Source organism: Panthera leo, chromosome A1 (genome assembly GCF_018350215.1).
Source record: "Panthera leo isolate Ple1 chromosome A1, P.leo_Ple1_pat1.1, whole genome shotgun sequence".
NCBI classification, from domain to species: domain Eukaryota; kingdom Metazoa; phylum Chordata; class Mammalia; order Carnivora; family Felidae; genus Panthera; species Panthera leo.
This window is the reverse complement of record NC_056679.1, coordinates 126461595-126483506: the sequence shown is the minus strand read 5'-3', so window position 1 is coordinate 126483506 and position 21912 is coordinate 126461595. Positions and strand designations below refer to the sequence as shown.

Below are 21912 nucleotides of genomic sequence, written 5' to 3'. Positions count from 1 at the left end.
AAGCGTCCGACTTCAGCTCAGGTGATGATCATAAGGTCTGCGGGTTCGAGTCTCATATAGGACTCTGTGCTGACAGCTCAGAGCCTGGAGCCTGTTTCCAATTCTGTGTCTCCTTCTCTCTCTGTCCTTCCCTGTTCATTCTTTCTCTCTCTCTCTCAAAAATAAATGAACATTAAAAAGAGTTTTTAAATATCCAAAATCCTCTTCTCCTGAAGAACTCTGAACAGATTATTCTTTCAAGCGACTTGGGAAATCAGGCAAATCTGAAACACAAAATGAACAATGTGTTTAATCATAGAATCAATATTTCTAATTAATGGCAAAGGAGCAGTGATCTATCATAGTCTCCTTCCTTGAGATACAACTGTGTGCCATTTTAGGGAAGCTAAAATAAACTGCTAATAATGGAATTTCTTAACATTTGTGCGCTATACCCTTCAGTCCCATTGTGATAAGACAGGGTGAAATGTTGCCTAGTTCACTGAAACTCTAGTGTATCTCTCAAAGGACAAATAACCATAACTAAGTATGTCAGCCCAAGTCCATAGAAGGCTAGTATGTTTGCCATGTTGTGGGCTTTCACAGCCTCACCAGGGAAATAGGTTAAAAGTGGAATATCTCTCAAGGACCAGGGGACTCAGGTTCACCTCCCACTCTAAGGACAGACTCATAAAATTTGCTTAGCACCAAACTTCCTGGAACCGACTTGAGCCCTTGTTGCAGAAAACTGTTAAGAAAATTTCAAACAGGTGAGCCATCAGCAAAGATGAAATTATGGATGAAAAGATCATAAAAAGAAAAGTGGAAAATGTACTACAACAATTTTGACGAGGGAGTTAACCACAGGGGACTTGAGAAAGATGATAAAGAAGACTGGATTTATCTAAATGGTAATGGCAAGTCACCCAAGTAAATAGCAGCGAAGTCTTTAACCCTCCTTATTACTAGCCTAGAAGATTTGGGTTGAAGAGGTTCTTCTGGTTCACAGTTATTCCACAAGTGGCCTGTTCAGTAGGTTGTTTGACTCCCAACCATAAAAGGATCAAGTGTATGCAAACTTGTCTTTTTCTGTTATTAGAGCCTGTGTGGAGAACAAGGCAGACCATTAAGTTCTGTTCTAGACTATGCTGTAACTAAACCTCTGAGTACTGAGACAGTGGCAAGATAAAATGTACAGGTATAACCCAGGTTTTTCAACCCAGTCACTCATCTGTTTCAGAGAAATCAAATGCTTGGCATTACTATGCAAGGGATAGAAGGAAGCATCTTCTGTAGAACCTCTTCTGAATAAGAAAGTAGGATCATCTTTGCCAGTTTGTGAACTTCCTCACTAAAGATGCTGAGCACTGAGAGTTTGTTTCAAAGCAGAATAATATTAAGAGAAAAGTTTTGGAAAAGAATAAAAAGTGAACAGATGAACCCAGAAAGGACTGTTGATTTTAGATAGTACTCTTCAGAAGAGAAACCTACACAGGCTGTGTAACAGACTGCAGGCATTTAATATGCCAGTTGTGGACATGATGGGCAGATATACTCTTTCAGAATGATTAATCACCCCCACCCCCCCTAGGCTGGTGATGCTGCTAAGGGCTGTTTAGCATTCCAATTCTATTGTTTGAGTGCCAGACTTGGAGGGCCTCTAGTGGCTATCAGCCTCATTAGGAGGGGAGGAGGGGGGGAAGGGACAACTGCTATGTCATCTAAAGAGTTCTATGCCCAGAATCTAAAATGTGACAATTCTAAGGCTGCCTTCTTTTTGCAATAGTTAGGGAATTTTGAAGTGACTAAAAGGTAAGTGGGATCTGTAATAGAGAAACAATGATGTTGGTACTTCTTGACTTTACTTGTATGTGTTACTGAGTTAGTACCTTAAGTGGTTCCCTGATGAAAATAAGAGATCTGGTTAATGCACAATTGTTCAGGAAATGTAATTCTACCTTCCTCTCATGTCCAATTTAAAATGCTAAGTAGGTATAAAAAAAACCTTTTAAGTACATATGGTTACACAATAGTCTTACCTTCTGTCAACACCCCCTACCCCCACACACATACACTGAGAGAGCCCCTAAGAAAACAGAATAGAGAGTGTAACACTGCTTTTGTGGAGCGCAGCAAAGTGCATCCAAGATTTCTCCTCTGTGGCTCTTACTGACTCCTATTTCTGCTCAGAATATTAAGTAGGATTGGAAGTGCACACTGCAGATAGGTGCTAAAGTCAGAAAAGCTGATAAGAACTAGATTGGGTTGGACTAATGAGAATCCTATAGAACTAAGGTATAGGATGAAAGGAACCATGTCTATCCTGCTCTCCACTCTATCTCTCAGGTATCACACATAAAGAATGTCTAAAACATCTTTTTCCAATAAGGATTTAAAAAAACAAATGAGTTTCTCAGAGCTAGCTCTGTTTCTTGTGTGGTGCTTCTAGAAAGTTCCTTGTTAGCTAGCCCACATCCTCAGGGTAAGAGACTATATAGGGCTTTCAGGAAGGGAAAGGAAGAATAATGTCAGCTAATAATAAAAATATGCATATTACCAACATCCCCCAAATTATATCCTGTTGGGAATACTATTATAATCAAAAGGAGATGGAATAAGTTGTACAACCCAACAAAGGAGAGCCTCCTGACACACAGAAGGCATGAGCTACAGGTATCAAGAGACAAAGGGGCAACTATAGTCCTCAGTATTTATAAACTCAAGACAAATGCCTATATAGTTAAATAGTCCCCTTCACAAATCACACTTTATATCTGACAATGATGTGGGACCAAGTCATTAAAACCAAAATGCGTGAAAATGAGGTTAAGGTAAATAAGAGAAAAATTTTTACCTTTAAAAGGTAAAAAAAAATAATACATCTCCAACAGTGGTCATTTAAGATGGCTGACTGGACATCTGTATTTATCTCTTTCCCCTCACAAATCCACATGAATTCAGTAGGAAAGAATAAAAACATGTATTTTCCCATAACAACAGACAGAATGGGAGAGAGGCTATCAGTAGAAAAGAAATTTCAATAAGCTTCTGGAAGGCAGAAGGATAAAGATGATGTTTACAGTGTGGGCAAAGTGGGAGGAGGCCATGGCCCAGAATTCTTGCTGTATGTGCTGCCACCATAGAAGCAAACAGCTGCCCCGTGGAGTCTTGGCAAGCCTTCACACTCAAGGCCAAATGGAGAGAGTAAAAAATGGGAAATTAATAGAAAGTCTTAATACAGAAGACTTGATTTTCCTACCCTATCAGACCTGGCAGCCAGAAGACCTGCAGTTATCCCTGAAGGTGTATCCCTGAAACATAAGGGTTCTTCCCCCAAAGAAACTGAACAAAAACTGTCCAGGACAACCAGGGAAGCCAGTGTGAATACTGTCACACCAAAGCAAAACTCACTGATTCCTGGAATTTGGGAGCCATCCAAGAGAATGATCAGTTTCTTACCTTCTCCCCCTAAAGCAATAGGAACCATTAATTGTACCACTTCCAGTTCACAGATGCCCAAGTGAGACCTTCTATGACCTTGTTCTGAAACAGAAAATACAGTTGACTCTTGGACCACACAGGGCTTAGGGCACTGATGCCCCACAAAGTCAGAAATGCATATATGACATCTGACTCTCCAAAACTATTGATCAGAAGCCTTACTTACTTACATAAACAGTCGATTAACACATATTTTGCCTGTTATTTGTAATGTACACTGTGTTCTTACAACAAAATAATGTAGAGAACAGAAAATGTGATTTGGAAAATTATAAGGAAGGGAAGATACATTTACAGTACTGTGCTGCATTTATCAAAAAGTATTCATGTATAAATGGACCTGCATAGTTCAAATCCTTGTTGTTCAAGGGTCAGCTGTAACTGACTGACACTCTTCAGGCATTTTAGGAAAGACTTCTAAATGGAAACAAAAGAAGAACATAAACATATTTTGAAGATCGTGTAGAAAAAAATTAATATTATTCTAGGAACAAAATGTCAAATTAGTAGCTTCAGAAAAATTTGAGACAATAGTGTATCCACAAATCATACAGGATGCTATGAAAAAGAAACTATGAGAGAACATGAAAGTGGTCATGGAAGTTAAAAACACAATTGACAAAATATAAAAGTTATTCTCAGTTTGAAAGACTAAGTCAAGGAACTTTTCCAAATAGCTAATATTTTCCAAGTAACTGAGAAGTATTATAAGCATTTTAATCAATACAAGCCTATCATGTATGTAATGGTATAATGTTCTTTTTTATAGCTGAAGTATGGAGAGATTAGGCAACTTGCCCAAGCAAGGTCAGTTAACTAATGAGTCAGGATTAAAACCCACTCACTTTAGCTCTAGAGTCTATGAACTTACCTGCTATGCTATTTCCAAAAAGAACACCTAACATTTTAAAAGTTCTTACTCTGTGTAACGGGTATTAGGCTAATGAATTATTTACTCCTCAGAACAACCTTATTGGTAGACACTACCATGAGTCCATCTTATAGGTGAGGAAAGCAAGAAAGATTAAGAAATTCCTATGCATCACACAGATAATAAGTTGGGCAGGTGAGATCTAAATCTGTCTATAACCTATTACGGTATCTAAAACACAAGAGACTGAAGTTTTGAAGCTAAAGATAAAATAAGACCTGCAACCAAGCAATTTAATTAGTTTTAGAAAGAGTAGAAATGGAGGTGAAGAAATCATCAAATATACTTTAAAAGGTAAGTTTCCAAGCTGAAAGAACACAAAAGATTTCATATGGAAAATACTAGAATATGATGAGCTGATTTTGAAAAGAACAATACTTAGGCAACCGTTGTGAAATTTTAAAGGAATAAGGAGAAAGAGAATGTACCAACATTTATACTGGTGTTGGAGGTATGATTATGGAATAAGGCAGGAAAAAAAAACCAGACAGGATCTGACTGAAAACAAACATCTCATCTGCCATACTGGATGTTAGAAGTCAGTGGTGTCAAGACTTAAAATTCTGAGAGGAATGGTGTTCAGTCTAGAATTCTGTTCTAAGCCAAATTACTGATGAAATTTGAAGGCAAAGAGAAGATAACTTAGATATGCAAGGCTTTATCTCTCCTCTAGGCAGTTACTTGAGGTGATGCTCCAACCTGGTAAAACAAGATCGAAGTTAAAAAAAAAAAAAAAAAAAGACATGGGCTCTGGGAAATAATGGCTTCAACCTAAGAAAATAATTAGAAAACCCCTCCATGCAGAAGATGCCAAGATTAAATAATTTAGGTTCAAGTAAAGAAAGGAATGTTTGAAATGAGGAGTAGGGAGAAAAAGAGAGAGAGAAAAGGAAGAAGAGGAAGAAGAAGAAGAAGAAGAAGAAGAAGAAGAAGAAGAAGGGGAGGAGGAGGAAAAGAGAGGGAGAAGGAGAGAGGGAGAGAACAAGAATAAAAAGTAAAAACTGGCAATTTCAGAAAAACAAAAGAAAGGAAGTATAATCATAACTTCTTTTTTCTACAATGAATAATATATGGGCATAGCATTCAACCTATATACAAAGTGCATGTAATTGTGTTACAAAATAGAATGTAAAGGTTGAAAGTAAACTACATTTGATAATAGTGGGAAATGAAAACAAACAGAAAAGAGGGGTAAGTCAGGGTTCAGTGTATAGCTGTACAATTTGGGCACTGCACAAAAGTGCACAGATGATGGTGCAGTGCAGGCTATTTTAGTCCATTCAGGCTGCTATAACAGAATACCATAGACTAAGTAGTTTATTAAAAAAACAAAAACAGATGTCTTTCTCACAGTTCTGGAGGCTGGGAAATCTAAGATCAAGGTACTGGAAGATTCTGTGTCTGGTAAAGACCTGCTTCTTGGTCCATAGACAGCCATCTCTTGCTGTATCCTCACCTGGCAGTAGATGTGAAGGAGTTCTCTGGGGCATCTTTTGCAAAACATGTATCCCATTCATGAAGGCCCTTCTTTCATGCCCTAATCACCTCCCAAAATTCCCCACACCATCACATTGGGGATTAGGTTTTAACATATGGATTTGGGTATTTGGGTATGGACACAATCAGTCCATAGCAGGCACTTAATTTTAAAACTATTAAGATAAATTATTTATAGGTGATGAAATAAAAGGTTAAAGCATATTATTTAATGTTCCAGTGGTAATCAATGGAAAATATATGTATGTGTGAAAAAATAGAGATGATACGAGTATCAGCCCAAGTGGGATAATATTTCCCCAATCATATGAAGACTCATGAATCATGGTGTAAATCTCTTATATAGAAATGCAATAGTGTTTATAAAAAAAGGTCTAAAAGCCATCAATATTGATTGCAAGAGGAGACAGCTGTAATGGGGCTGGTAAGATTTGAATTATTTTTGTCTTTGTACTATACACCCATCTATAGTATTTGATTTAAAAAAATATCTTGCATATATTCTTTTTGATGAAGTGAGTGTTTAAAAAATACAAAACATATTTTGATTCAGTCTATTTTCTCTGCCCAATGTTCTTGTCTTTTGGTTGCTATATTTTAAGCCTAGAAAATCTGGAGATTAAGGGATATACAAATAGATGGAACAGAATCACATACTCATTGATAAACAGTGTATCAGAAAAAAAATATGCAAAGGCAGAGGACATTTGGTCACAGAAAGAGGTGTGTAGAAAAAAATAATACCAAGAGAAAAGCACACCAAATAATCTGGAATGTTAAAAAATAAAACAGGAAATTCTACTCATTTATTGCCATGTGATTATGTGTGCATTTAGAAAACATTTATTGAATACTTTGTGCCAGGCAGTGTGATAATAAGGAACTGACATAGCTACATTTCAGGCTCTTTAGGAACTTACCTTTTTGCAGGATTGGCAAGAACCGTCCCCAGTAGACACAAGACAAGCTATGGAATAAACATTACAAAAGAGGTACAAATATAGTCCTGTAAGAGTTTGAAGGAAGGTAATATTTCTTGATGTGACAATAGTGGGTACTAAAAGTCAATGAGATATCACAGGATGAAATAGTCATATAATGGCCAAGCATGACTGTGTAAAAAAGAAAGTGTATTCCTCAATTCTTAACCTCACCTGCTGAATATTTGGGGGAATATTTAAAAGGCAAATATCAAAAAGACCAATCATTTTGAAAATATATGCTAAAATAATGATAGATGAGAAAGTTCCCAGGCCAGAAATATCTACTGGAATTTTAAACACTCTCCCAAGAACCACAATCAATATAGAAGAACTGTCCTTCTCTGAAGCATCAAATGAATCAGCCTGAACCAATAATTAAACCCAGCTTCTAAACAAGCCGAAAAAGATACTTCTGGAGCACTTTCTCATTTTAGGTCATAGTTTTTCCATATTCTACCATCATGATGTTAAGCACAAAACTTCAAGACTCAGGGTACTTTTGAGGAGGTCAACAGAAGAGTCTTCAGAAAGAGGCATAATAAATGAGTCTAATCTATAACAAAACTCCTGGGTAGAACTGCAAAAGTGTATTAGTCAATAGCGATTGACTTCCCAAGTAAAAGTTTCCATTGGTCGTTTAAGGAGGCACTCTTATATTCCATTCATACTATTCACTTCCATGTGGGACATTCCTTACTTCTTCCCTGCCATCCTCTCACTCACTTTTCCAGGGACACTGGTGAGCCTGGAAAGAGGGATTGGGCATGGATGTCTATGATCTTTTCCTTCCCTTTCTTATTTTATGATCCAGTTACTTACAGAAACCCACACATTTTACTTTGCTCCAAGTCCAATGTTTTAGAGGGAAAAGCTCCCACAAGGAAAAGATGTGGATATCCAGGTGTACTTGTGGCCAGAAGCAAGCCTTCCAATATATGAGTGCAGTATTAGCAAGTGTACTTGCCTAGGAGACCCAAAACCACATCTGCAAACTGATTAATATCAGTAACAACGGACTTTGTCTTCCATCTTCCTTACTCTTCTGACTTCCTTCATCAATGCCAAACTTGGGCAAGGACAAAAAATTCATGTTTACTAATGGTTATCGCCCAAGTTTTTCTATTTCCCCCCTGCCTTTACTGACATGTAAGGACAGTCCATTTCTATCTTTGCTGTACATATATAAACACACACATACACACATAGGTATTCATATGTATGTGTATGCATGTATACATATGTATATATTACATGTAATGGAAAGCTTCAAATCCACACAAAAGAAGGAAAAGTAGTACAGTGAACTTTATGAACCCATCATCTAGCTTCCACATTTAAAATAATTTAGGCAAATGGCCAATCTTGTTTAAGCTACCTTTTCACCCAACCTCCTCGCCTGTCATACCTCTCACTCCCCATCTGTGCACCTTACCTCTCTGTGACCTCCAGAATCACTGACAGAAAAGAGAGAAGTCAGAAAGATAAGAATGAATCTGGTGATTATGATACAACTAGACACTGGCTGAACCAGATTCCCTGCCTGCAATAAGCTTATACTGCTGTGTTGAAATAATGAAGAGAGATCTGAAGAAAACTTTAAATGACCCAGGGTGTATTTTGTCACCAAAAACATTCTGTCTAGCAAAACTTTAGGTTCTTAGGTAGATGTTGGAGATTTTCCTAATGATTTGGAAGCGTCTTGACACTTGGAGAACTGTTACAGCACCGTTTACAAGCCTTTGGGAAGAAAGTATTACTAACTCTGTTTTACATGGATAAGAGAGCTGAGGCTCAGTAAGGTTAAGTAATTAAGAAGGAATGAGTGGTGTCAGCACTTAAATTCAGGTCTGTTTGACTTCACAGCTCATACTCTTAATTAACCAGTATACTTGCTTTCTCTTGCTAGACAAAAATAGTTTATTTGTGCCTCTTTCTTTCTTTCTTTCTTTCTTTCTTTCTTTCTTTCTTTCTTTTCTTTTCTTTTCCCCTTCCTTCCTTCCTTCCTTCCTTCCTTCCTTCCTTCCTTCCTTTTGTGGAGGATCACTTTGAAAATGAGTAAAGCAACATGGTTTCGAACAGGCATTTGGGAGAGGACATATGCCATACCCTCCTAACAGAAACTTGTAGTAAATGTAGAAGACAAGGTAAGCCATGAAGGTGGGAGAGAGAGAATCAGTGAGTTCAAGTTTCTTTTGAAAAGTGAAAACAAATGTGCAAAAAACCAATCAGGATAATGGTACACTCTCATCAACTTTGAGCAAGGATTTTATTTTTTACATTATTTCAATTGTGGGCTTTTACATTAAATATTTAAACGGTGTGTTCTAACCACATTTTCATTATAGTGATGACCTCAATCCATTTTCTGACAAGTCTAAAGAGATTTAAGCTCAGTGTAATGCACTGATGATGTAGCTAATAATGGCTGAATTTCAATTGGGGCAAGAAAACCAAATATCCTTTTACCTTTTACCACCTCCTTTACTTCTTCCTTCTCCAGTGTGCTCCCTATCAAGGTGACAGAGATGTTCAAATCCTACAACTGGTTGTTTGATTGAGGTCCTCTCAAATGTAGAGTTTCTCTCTTGGTGGCAAGCAAACACATTAATTTTTATTTTTTATTTATCTTAAAAATTTTTTTATGTTTATTCATTTTTTTGAAAGACGGAGAGAGACAGAGTACAAGCAGGGGTGGGGTGGAGAGAGAGGAGGGGACACAGAATCTGAAGCAGGCTCCAGGCTCTGAGCTGTCAGCACAAAGCCCGCTGCAGGGCTGCTCCTCATGAACCTCAAGATCATGACCTGAGCCAAAGTCGGATGCTCAACCGACTGAGCCACCCAGGTACCCCAAATTTTTATTTTTTTAAGTAGGCTTTATGCCCAGCATGAAGCCTAGCACAGGGCTTAAACTCACGACCCTGAGATCAAGACCTGAGCTGAGATCAAGAGTTCGACACTTAAACAATGTGAGCCACCCAGGCGCCCTGAAAACATAATTTATACAAACAAGCTGGCATTTGTGTCTAGAAGCTAGGGGTAGAAAAGATACCACACAAAAGGCACCAAGATAGGAAGAGAGGAAGAAAAAGGATGAGCCACACTAAAAGGGATTTTAAAATCACTTCCTTCATTTTATAATTTTGCCCAAGATATCTGGTATGGCAGTAAAATAGCACACTGTCACTGTTCTTTCAAGCCTTAAAGCTAGTGAAGGTAACTTTTTAGGTAGAAAATAAGAAACATTAATCAGAATAAGGTTAACCAGGAGAAGCAGAGTACACAGCAAGGACAAGGAAGGCATAATTATCACTGGGCTGCAAAATGACTAAGTATACAGTGAATAAATTAAGATTCCTAGAGGAAAAACAGACAACTTTTACAATTAAGTGATGTCACTAGTTCAATTAAAAGAAATGTAGAGAATTTTAAGAATCTGTCTCAAAGGAACTATGAAAACATTTCTAGTTCCAGCAGAAGGCATAGAAAGCAAAAAAAATAAGAGTGTTTCATATATGACTTAACGATTTCAGCCCAAGAAGATGCTCATGGATAATCTCTACCATGTGAAGATTTTTAAATTTCCTGTTAGAAAATTGCCCCCTTTCTTTGGTGTCTGAAGCATAAAGAAAATATTCTGAGATGTGATAGGTAAAAATACATGATCACTTCACATGTCAACCCACTTTGTGATATCCATTAAGTGTGAGAATCTAAAACTAGCAATAAGAATTTTTAAAATATGAATTCTATGTAATTGTTAAAATTATAGAGGTTAAAATTAGCGTAATTTGAAAGAATAGTATTAACATGTTCCAGCATCTCTTTGTTTTCAAGCAAGCATGCTTTGAGTCTGCTAGCACCATATTTCTTACTGAAAACATTAAATAATGAGTTTGTCATGTTTAAAAGCCTGATATTTCTGTTACAATGTCATTCAATGATACTTTGGTTCTGGAAGAAGTATTTAACTTTTATTTTATTTATTTATTTATTTATTTATTTGAATTTATTTATTTTGAGAGATAGAGAGCAAGAGCGCCAGCACAAGTCAGGGAGGGGCAGAGAAAGGGAGACAGAGAGAATCCCAAGCAGGCTCCACGTTGCCAGCACAGAGCCCAATGTGGGACTCGAACCCACAAAACCACGAGATCATGATCTGACTGAAACCAAGAGTTGGATGCTTCACCAACTGAGCCACCTAGAATACGCCATATTCTGTAGCAAATTCCGATTTTTGAATTTTCAACAGGGGAAGATGGCGGCGTAGGAGGACGCTGGGCTCACCGCGCGTCCTGCTGATCACTTAGATTCCACCTACACCTGCCTAAAAAACCCAGAAAACCGCCAGAGGATTAGCAGAATGGAGTCTCCGGAGCCAAGCGCAGAAGAGAGGCCCAAGGAAGAGGGTAGGAAGGGTGGCGAGGCGGTGCGCGCTCCACGGACTGGCGGGAGGGAGCCAAGATGGAGGGGCGGCTCGCCGGTCAAGCAGAGCCCCCGAGTCTGGCTGGCAAAAGCGGAGGGGCCTGACGGACTGTGTTCCGACAGCAAGCGCGACTTAGCATCTGGGAGGTCATAAGTTAACAGCTCTGCTCAGAAAGCGGGAAGGCTGGAGGACAAAGGGAGGGAGAGCTGCTGAGCCCCTGGAAGGCAGAGCTCAGCTTGGCGGGGAACAAAGGCGCTCACCAGCGCCATCTCCCCCGCCCATCCCCCAGCCAAAATCCCAGAGAGAACCAGTTCCTGCCAGGGAACAATTACTCATAAACATAAGCAACCTTATTGATAAGAATGTGGTCATTGCAGGGGACTTTAACACCCTACTTACAGAAATGGATAGATCGTCTAGACACACAGTCAATAAAGAAACAAGGGCCCTGAATGATACATTGGATCAGATGGACTTGACAGATATATTTAGAACTCTGCATCCCAAAGCAACAGAATATACTTTCTTCTCGAGTGCACATGGAACATTCTCCAAGATAGATCATATACTGGGTCACAAAACAGCCCTTCATAAGTTTACAAGAATTGAAATTATACCATGCATACTTTCAGACCACAATGCTATGAAGCTTGAAATCAACCACAGGAAAAAGTCTGGAAAACCTCCAAAAGCATGGAGGTTAAAGAACACCCTACTAACGAATGAGTGGGTCAACCAGGCAATTCGAGAAGAAATTAAAAAATATATGGAAACAAAGGAAAATGAAAATACAACAATCCAAACGCTTTGGGACGCAGCGAAGGCAGTCCTGAGAGGAAAATACATTGCAGTCCAGGCCTATCTCAAGAAACAAGAAAAATCCCAAATACAAAATCTAACAGCACACCTAAAGGAAATAGAAGCAGAACAGCAAAGGCAGCCTAAACCCAGCAGAAGAAGAGAAATAATAAAGATCAGAGCAGAAATAAACAAGATAGAATCTAAAAAAACTGTAGAGCAGATCAACGAAACCAAGAGCTGGTTTTTTGAAAAAATAAACAAAATTGACAAACCTCTAGCCAGGCTTCTCAAAAAGAAAAGGGAGATGACCCAAATAGATAAAATCACGAATGAAAATGGAATTATTACAACCAATCCCTCAGAGATACAAGCAATTATCAGGGAATACTATGAAAAATTATATGCCAACAAATTGGACAACCTGGAAGAAATGGACAAATTTCTAAACACCCACACTCTTCCAAAACTCAATCAGGAGGAAATAGAAAGCTTGAACAGACCCATAACCAGCGAAGAAATTGAATCGGTTATCAAAAATCTCCCAACAAATAAGAGTCCAGGACCAGATGGCTTCCCAGGGGAGTTCTACCAGACATTTAAAGCAGAGATAATACCTATCCTTCTCAAGCTATTCCAAGAAATAGAAAGGGAAGGAAAACTTCCAGACTCATTCTATGAAGCCAGTATTACTTTGATTCCTAAACCAGACAGAGACCCAGTAAAAAAAGAGAACTACAGGCCAATATCCCTGATGAATATGGATGCAAAAATTCTTAATAAGATACTAGCAAATCGAATTCAACAGCATATAAAAAGAATTATTCACCATGATCAAGTGGGATTCATTCCTGGGATGCAGGGCTGGTTCAACATTCGCAAATCGATCAACGTGATACATCACATTAACAAAAAAAAAGAGAAGAACCATATGATTCTTTAGTATTTTTAATATAGGCATACTGTATTACATTTTGCTTTAGCAAAACATTTTAAATTATCATGGGGTGCCTGGGTGGCTCAGTTGGTTGAGCATCTGACTCTTGATTTTGACTCAGATCCGGATTTCAGTGTCATGGGATTGAGCCCCACATTGGGCTCTTCGCTGAGCATGGAGCCTGCTTGAGATTCTCTCTCTCTCTCCCCACCCCCTCTGTCACTCTCCCCCACTCTCCCTCTCTCTCAAATAAAATAATAGTAATAATAAAATTATTGCTACAACATAGCAAGTTGTGGTAATGTTTACTAGGTCAACTACAGTCTGACTTTCCAAAATTTATTAAAGCAGTGATGCGAACCTGTTGGTGGCATATACATAATGGGGGTGTCTTAAGACCTTAGGGGACTTTGGGCATTCTTAGGTTTCATGGTGTCCTCACAGTATTACCCAGATCTCACATTAAATATATTAAAAATTTTTAATTCTGTTGCTTATTTATGTCAGTATGGACTCACAGCTATTTATTTTATACTTTAGTTTATAATCTAATACTATTTATTTTATAGGCCAAACTGTTTTAGTTTTGGCCACTTAGAGCTCTTTCAGTTGACTCCTGTATCCCTAAACATTTTTTTTTTCATTAAAAAAAAATGAAATGAAGAGGCACCTGGGTAGTCCGTTCAGTCCATTAAGTGTCTGACTCTTGATTTTGGGTCAGGTCATGATCTTGCAGTTCGTGGGTTTGAGCCCCAAGTAGGGCTCCATGCTGATAGGGCGGAGCCTGCTTGGGATTCTCTCTCTCACTCTCTCCCTGTCCCTTCCCCACTCCCTCGCTCTCTCTCTCAAAATATATAAATAAACTTTAAAAATCGAAATGACTTTGATAATTTTGTTTTTGAAATTATTTGGTGACAGATAATGCATTTAATATTTGGCTATAATTTACAGCAATAATTATGTATATTCAGGAATTCTTACAAAGCGAAGAATACCCTACAAATTGTTTTCAAATGTAATGGAATTTTTGTGATTGTTAATAGTAATAATTAAGTAAATGTAAAATATATTTAGTTAGCACTTACTAATTTTGACTTTGTAGCTTTGTTTTGTACATTTTAGAGTCAATACTACCTTTTTTGGTTGTTTGTCTAAGGTCCTGGGTCCTTGAAAAGCTCACAAGCCCTAGACTATGCAACTCAAGTAAGAGCGTGCAGGAGGAAATAATCCACTTCTTGTCAATGATTATGCAGCATCAATGTTAGGGTCGCCCCAGTACCTTGCCATCTTAAAGTAGATGATACTTCTGCTCCTGCTTTGCCCCCGTCTTCTGTTCTCTCTCCCCACAAAACTGGCAAAGCCGAGCAGAAGAAAGCAACAGCTGTAGTTAACATCAAATTCAGGGAAGAGAAAGAGGAATAAGCTATAATGGAAAAAATCCAAATAGCTACCACAGGAAATAGACATATGTGGGGAGGGGGATTAAACTAGAAGTGAGAAAGGACTCACTCTGCCAATGTTTTCCTAGAAGTGTTAACTGAATGTGATTATAAGAGCTAAGAGGTCTCACACTCACAGCAGATGTGAGTAGTAACTGCTAGTTCCCTCCTGGTATGTACCCTGCTGGTAGACTGAAAACAGACAGAAATCATATCAGATTAATAGCCAATAGGAACTGAGTATTGTAACACAAGCCTCTCACATCAAAGATTTTGACAGCCTAATGCAATGTAGCCTTTCTCCCATGACACTCATGACCATTAAAAAAAAAAAAAAAAAAAAACAGCCAAGAGATTTATAAAAATACAGATTTCTTGATTCCATTCCAAAATATTTGGATTCAGTTTGGGGAGCATCTCAGGAATCTGTACTTCTAAGTCTCCCAGGAACTTTTAGTAATCAGTCAAATATTTAGGCTGATTTCCCTCTGTCTGTGATACAACATTTTGTATAGAATTTGAATCGCATGTGGGAATTGGTGAGTCTCTTGGATTTAATATGATTTGTTATACATTAGAAGGGCACATGCTAAGAATTTTCCCTTTGCTTTGGATGAATAAAAGGGTAAAGGGACCAGGACCTTAAATTCTAACCCAACAGCTTATGCATTATAGGCAGGACTGGGTCTATATAATTTGCAGGGTTCTATGCAAATGAAAATGCAGAGACTTGTTCAAAAATGATTGTGAATTTTAAGGCAGCAAGAGCAGAGCATGAAAGCTACTGTGGGGCCCTTCAAAGCATCTCCATGAGACTGCAAGGGTGGCCTAGCCACACACCACGCAGTGATGGGATGAAAACACTGGTAAAATGTATCCTGTAAATCAAGTCCTCAGCTTCAAAAATAGAACTGCTGGCAAGAGCAAGGTCAGCCTTAATCATTTAGCAGAAATAGGGTAAAATACTATAAAATTATCATGAGCTAAGCATTTTCTTCTCTAGTAATGCAGTTATCTATCAGGATAGGAACATCGAAATGTCATCTCTGTTTGGGGCACCTGGGTGACTCAGTCAATTAAGCATCTGACTTTGGCTCAGGTCAGGATCTCGAAGGTTGTGAGTTTGAGCCCCACATTGGGCTCTGTGCTGGCAGCTCAGAGACTGGAGCCTGCTTCCGATTCTGTGCCTCCCTCTCTCTCTGCCCCTCCCCTGCTCATGCTCTGTCTCTGTCTCTGTCTCTCAAAAATAAGCATTAAACAATGTTTTAAACTAAAATTAATTGAAAACTTTTAAAAATCATCTCTGTTCATGTAGAAGAAAGTCTTAGTTGTTGATGGAACTTCATAGGTCTAAATTAGAAAAAATAAAACCTGTAAATTCATGCCTTAAAAAGACATATGTGCATTTATATGCACACGTGTGTACATATGTATACACACATACACATATATACACGTGTATTTTACCTCTGTCACTAAGGAAAATGGGTCAAATGCAGAAGGAACATTTTTGCCCACCACCAACGCTCTTATGCAATCCTAGCATCCAGATTTTTTATTCTAATACTGTCCTCAGCTAAGAGCCAAAGGGTATTGGAGGAAAGTAATGAATTCCTTGTCTTAGGAAAGAGAATTATCAGAATATGTCCAATTTTTACCAAAAAGTGAACAGTCCTGAAAAAAACAAAGAACCTGCACAAAGGGATTTTATCAGTCAAATTGTGATCATTGGAAATTTAAACAACAGCACTAATAATAATTGCTATGTTAATTTGAACAAGGTTTGCTGTGAAATTTAGTGAACTCCTAATGCCATTCCAAAGAGAATTAGTCTGTCTAAATATTTTTAAAAAATACTAGCCATGCAAAAAAAGGGTGAATATAATAGAGTATGTTTAAATTTACAATGACTTTAACACATACAGAAAAGTTACTACTGTTAAAAATAAATAAATAAACAAACAAAAACAGGCCCAAAACAGATCCACTTAGACCAAGTCACCAAACAGGGGCTTAACACCTAACCTAACTGCAGTTTCCACCTCCTGCCCCCAGAAGTGGAGTCTTAGCTGGGCAGTCAGGAATGTTCTATTCAGCACCAAGGAGGTAATCTGTCACATGGGCCCTTTCCATTCCTGAAAAGGATGATGTAGTGATCTACCTACTAAGACCCCCCCTTCCCTTCCCCCTGGGGAAGGTGACCTTGCCTGGAATAATTCTTTCTTTTCCTTTACTGATAATAATTTCCTTGCCCCACCATCCTTCTTTCAAAAACCTTCCATTTTGTACATCTCCTTGGAGCTACACTTTACTTGATAAATGGGATGGTGTCTAATGCTTAATAAAGCCAATTAGATCTTCAAATTTACTCAGTGGAATTTCTGTTCTTTAACACTACTAAATATAAGGTGTTCGGTTTCCTATATTTTTATATAGCTGCTCTATATCTGTTTATAAAAAATAGACATGTTCTTGCTTCCATCTGTGCATAGTGAAAAGAATAAAAAAAAGAAACTTGGAGAAACCCAAGAAGTTCTGGAATAAAAATGGAATCTGTACCAAAATTATTAAGGAATGAGCATTACAGGTGACCCAATATAAAAATCAGGTGGAAAGGGAGTTCAACAGGTATTCAGTATCAGTATCAGTAGCTTGTCAGTGGCTACAGACAAGCCCAGGTAGAGAGGGAAACCACCACTATTCCAGGAAAATAAAAAATAAATCAATGTTCTTCATGAGGAGAGCTAACCACCTACAGTTAGTCCCTTATGGCCAGAAGGTGAAGCTCCTATATAGCACCATTGATAATAATAAAATTCTAATAAGGAATACATCTGTTTATAATAATACTAATGGACTAGGTCAATATAGTATAACAAGACAGTGAATTATGAAATGCTAGTTAAGTGATTATGTAAAAATACATTATGTCTAGAGGAAGACACCAGGAGACAAAATAATGCCAATAATAATATCCACACAGTAATGAGGACTTGGAATTACTGAAATAACATATAAAATGTGTCCACTAAAAGAATGTTCACTTGGGGAAAGCAGTTAAATCCTTTGTTCCATCTGTTGATGATAAAAATCCCTGCCTGGTTTGAGAAGGTATTCTATTACTTGTGATCTGGTAAGATCACTGCAACTGCAAGAAGTTATCAAAATAAATATTACTACAGCTCTAAGTATATATGAAAATTAGCATAGACATATTGCTAGGAAGGCATTAATATCATGTGTGAAGCAATAAAGGAATTAATTAAGCCCAAGTTATTGAAACTGTAGACTAGTTTTAAGTGTTAGTAGAGTAATAGATCTGCTAAGTTTTTGTGTAAGTTTTGCCTTTTTAGGGGATTTGAAGGATTCAAAAAAAATGAGTCACAATAAATTTCTATTTTCCCATTTAAACTGAATGGAAATTTAATTATTTGTGTGTTATTTACACTTAAATATTTATGAGAAATTTCTTTCAAAGTTCCATTTATTAAATATGTAAGTTTAATAAATTGACCATTGTGATGGTTAATTTTATGTCACCTCGACCGGACCAGGGGATGCCCATATGGCTAGTTAAATATTATTCTGGGTGTGTCTGTGAGGCTGTTTCCAGAAAATATTAGCATCTGAGTTGGTGAACTGAATAAAGCAAATGGATCTCCCTAATGCAGGTAGGTATCACCCAATCACTCGAGGACCTGATTAGAACAAAAGGGTGAAGGAAGGTTAGATTCCTGTGGTCTCTGCCTCATTGTTTGAACTGACTATAGATCTCCTACTTCCGGCACTTCTGGTTCTCAGTTTTCAGACTCAGACAAGAATCTACACCATCAGCTCTCTGGCTCTCAGGCCTTTGAACTATACACCCCCTGCCTTCCTGGGTCTCCAGCTTGCAGATGGCAGATCATGTGACTTCTCAGCCTTCATAATCATGTGAGCCAATTCCAATATATAGTGTTTCTCTATATAATCTGACTAATACAACTATTAAACAAAATACAAGTGGTCATAGATGTTCTTCTCCAGGAGATGTTCCCCTCAGGCATTAAAGAATTGATCACTGCTCTCCAAAGAACACTCTCTCTACATCAGAATGTCATATTCTGGTGCTCTGGGATTTCTTTAAAGTAATTATCCATATGAGATAGAAAATGAAATATCATGGTCCCTTAAACTGTGTAACATGTCTCAGGAGCATGTGTCCTGTAATAGTGTAAACTCTTAATATTTTTATTCACAGAGGAACCAGTTGTGGGCCCCATCCTATGGAGTGATCCACTACAAATGTGTAGGTTATATCCCGGATCTCACTGCCTTTGCTGGCATCAACAAGTGAGTGTGGGAAGTGTGGAAGAGGGCTAAAGGAAAATTTCACTATATATTCTCTTGTATCTTTTGAATATTGAACCATGTAAATATATAACCATTACATTTTTAAAAATTTATCTATTAGAGTTGCCCTTTTTGATGTCTTAAGACATTTGCTGCCTTAGGAAAGTGTCACTGGCTATTATAAAGTGAATGATGCACTTTTGGTGACCACACTTAAAGAAGTGAGGAAATTGGGGCACCTGGGTGGCTCAGTTGGTTAAGCATCCAACTTCAGTTCAGATCATGATCTCGTGGATCATGAGTTCAAGCCCCAGGTCAGGATCTGTGCTTGGAGCCTGGAGCCTGCTTCAGAGTCTATATCTTCCTCTCTCCCTGCTCCTTCCCCGCTCATGCTCCACCTCTCTCTCTCACTCCCTCCCTCCCTCTCTCTTAAAAATACACAAATATTAAAAAAAAAAAAAAGAAAGCTAGGAAATTATCTAATGGATATTACGGAGAAAACAATTTAGCAAAAGGAAACAACTAGGGAAAAGGTCTGCAGGACTTTATTATTAGGTGAAATTGCCTTAGAGATAAGATTATGGTGAAATCCTTCCTACCCCTTAAATACATTTATTAAGAGACCATGCCATGAAAATTGCCCCAAATATCTAGGAATTACAGGAGGTTTTTATAACTTTGAAAATTAATTGAAGGATGTGAATTTTGCTTTATATGCTTAAGTCCTGGCATCTCCTATTTTTCATCCTATATTTTCAGCCAAGTGACATCTAATTACCACTTAAAATATACACTAAAGAATACTGTATAGTTGTGGACCACCAGTTTGTGGCACCTTTAAAAATTAAATGTTATACAAAGGGAAAATAAATGTAAAAGCAAAAGCATACTTTTTCTTTACTGCTTTACTTTAACTCTTTTTCATTTTTATATTAATCTTTTAAAGATCAAAAATATTTTTTTATTAAAAAACAGAACTTTTTCATAAATTGAATTGAAAATCCAAACTTCTTTCTTTGGCTATGTATCTATTTTTGCTCTTCAACTGAGTTTTCTAGTTGTCATTGTTCTCTAATCTTTAGCTATTTAATCTCCTTTTGAAATGGATGCCTTTTATTTTTCTTTCCAAATATATACAATAGAGCATATTTGAACAACATGAATAGCTGATTATTGGAGTTAGCTTTGTCACATTTCATTATCAGAAACTGTTGGTTGTAAAAATACAACTTAGTTTCTACTTATATCTGTAACAGTGGGAGTTAGCAGATATGCTAACCTAAAAATATTAAAAGGAAAGCATAAATGTATAAAATAAGTGGATGTTCTTATCGTTCTGTTGGTAAAAGACAGATTGGGAATGGAGGAGACTATTATTTTTCTGAGATAATTACGACTAGCCTTCTCTGCTTGTTTTTAAAGTTTCACTACTGAACCTGTATCTCTCCTATTTGTTTGTATTTTTCCTCATTTATTTCTAGCACATAGTTACAAAAATTTCCTATTTCCTGAGAGTAGACATTACTACGTATGTTGGTAATGGGAAAGAAAATGAAAACAAGTATGTTTGTGTCCTCCATATTGTTTGTTGGTGGAGACCTGGCGATGGGGAGGAAGAAGGGACGCAAAGGTGAGAGATTCCCAAGTCAGGACATGTGGTTGCCAAATAGTGTCTATTATCTGTTGACCTCGCAATCATTTTTCTACATTCTCTTCTATACCACACATTTAAGTCAATGACTTAACAGCAGAATCAGTGGGACCTTGGAAACAACAAAGAATATGGTTTTGAGTTTATATATATAGATTTACATACACAATTTTTCACCAACACATGTTGAAATTAGGGAGTTAGCTAGATCTTCTTAGTACACTGGGACCTTCAGGACTGGAAATGGAAACTTGTATACATATTTTACAAACTCCCAAACTCCCCTGTCGATTAGCTTTTTCTTAGATGGGGAGGTAGGATGGGGAGATGGGATGCCCTCTGATGGTACCTCTTGCAGTAAGATGGCAGCAGTAAGAGTGGCTGATGAGCATAGCTTCCTGGATTCCTACTCACACAGCTTGATTTCCCAAGTAGCAGTCTCGGGGGCATGGTAATTGTGGGCTCTAATCTGCACCATTTTGCTTTGGTTCTCTCTATAGTAGGAAAGGGAATGGATTCCTGCAGTTACTTACATTTTGAGTAAAATTACCCACTCCTTTTCGTTCCCACAGTTCTGCAACACTTTTGCAACCAATCCCCTTATTAAATTTCCTCTATTTGTAATGCCTATTTATACTCATATATATATTTTCTACAAAGTACTGGAAAAAAGTGTGCATGTATGTTTATGTTATAAGCAAGCTTTCCATTTCTCTTTCTTGGGGCTCTCTCCCACTTTTTGTGTTTTCTAAGCATCAAAACCCACTCTGATGTTGGTTGTTCAGGATTTATCATGCTGCTTCTTGTTTTCTCATGATGCTTTACATGGTCCCACAGTGATGACACCCAGATTGTCTCTCATTTTAAGACATACATGTTTTGTGTTCAATATTTCCAGAAACTTCCACAGCAAAGAAACCTTGTGTTATCTTCCAATCTTAGTTTATCTTAGTTCAACATGACTTTCTTCCTGAAGACACACTTTACCCTCAGGCAGATTTAGACTCCCTGATCTCTGTTCACATAGCTATGAACCTGCTCTTCTATTAAAGATAGCACTTAGGGGATCCTGGGAAGATGGTGGCGTAGGAGGACGCTGGGCTCACCGCGCGTCCACCTGATCACTTAGATTCCACCTACACCTGCCTAAATAACCCAGAAAACCGCCAGAAGACTAGCAGAACGGAGTCTCTGGAGCCAAGTGCAGACGAGAGGCCCATGGAAGAGGGTAGGAAGGGCGGCGAGGCGGTGCACGCTCCACGGACTGGCGGGAGGGAGCCGAGGCAGAGGGGCGGCCCGCCGGCCAAGCAGAGCCCCCGAGTCTGGCTTGCAAAAGCGGAGGGGCCGGACAGAGTGTGTTCTGACAGTAAAAGGGACTTGACATCTGGAAGGTTATAAGCTAACAGCTCTGCTCGGAGAACGGGAGGGCTGGAGGACTACG

The 21912-nt window shown here is 38.1% G+C and overlaps 1 long non-coding RNA gene across 1 annotated transcript in view; it reads left to right on the top strand.

Moving 5' to 3' along the window:
- Positions 1–1732: 1732 nt before the first annotated feature.
- LOC122220258 overlaps positions 1733–21912 on the top strand; it is a 40862-nt gene continuing 20682 nt past the window's right edge. Inside the window, exons 1-2 of the long non-coding RNA XR_006202756.1 lie at positions 1733–1791; positions 18729–18820. This is a non-coding gene — a long non-coding RNA (uncharacterized LOC122220258). The remainder of the gene's footprint in view (positions 1792–18728; positions 18821–21912) is intronic.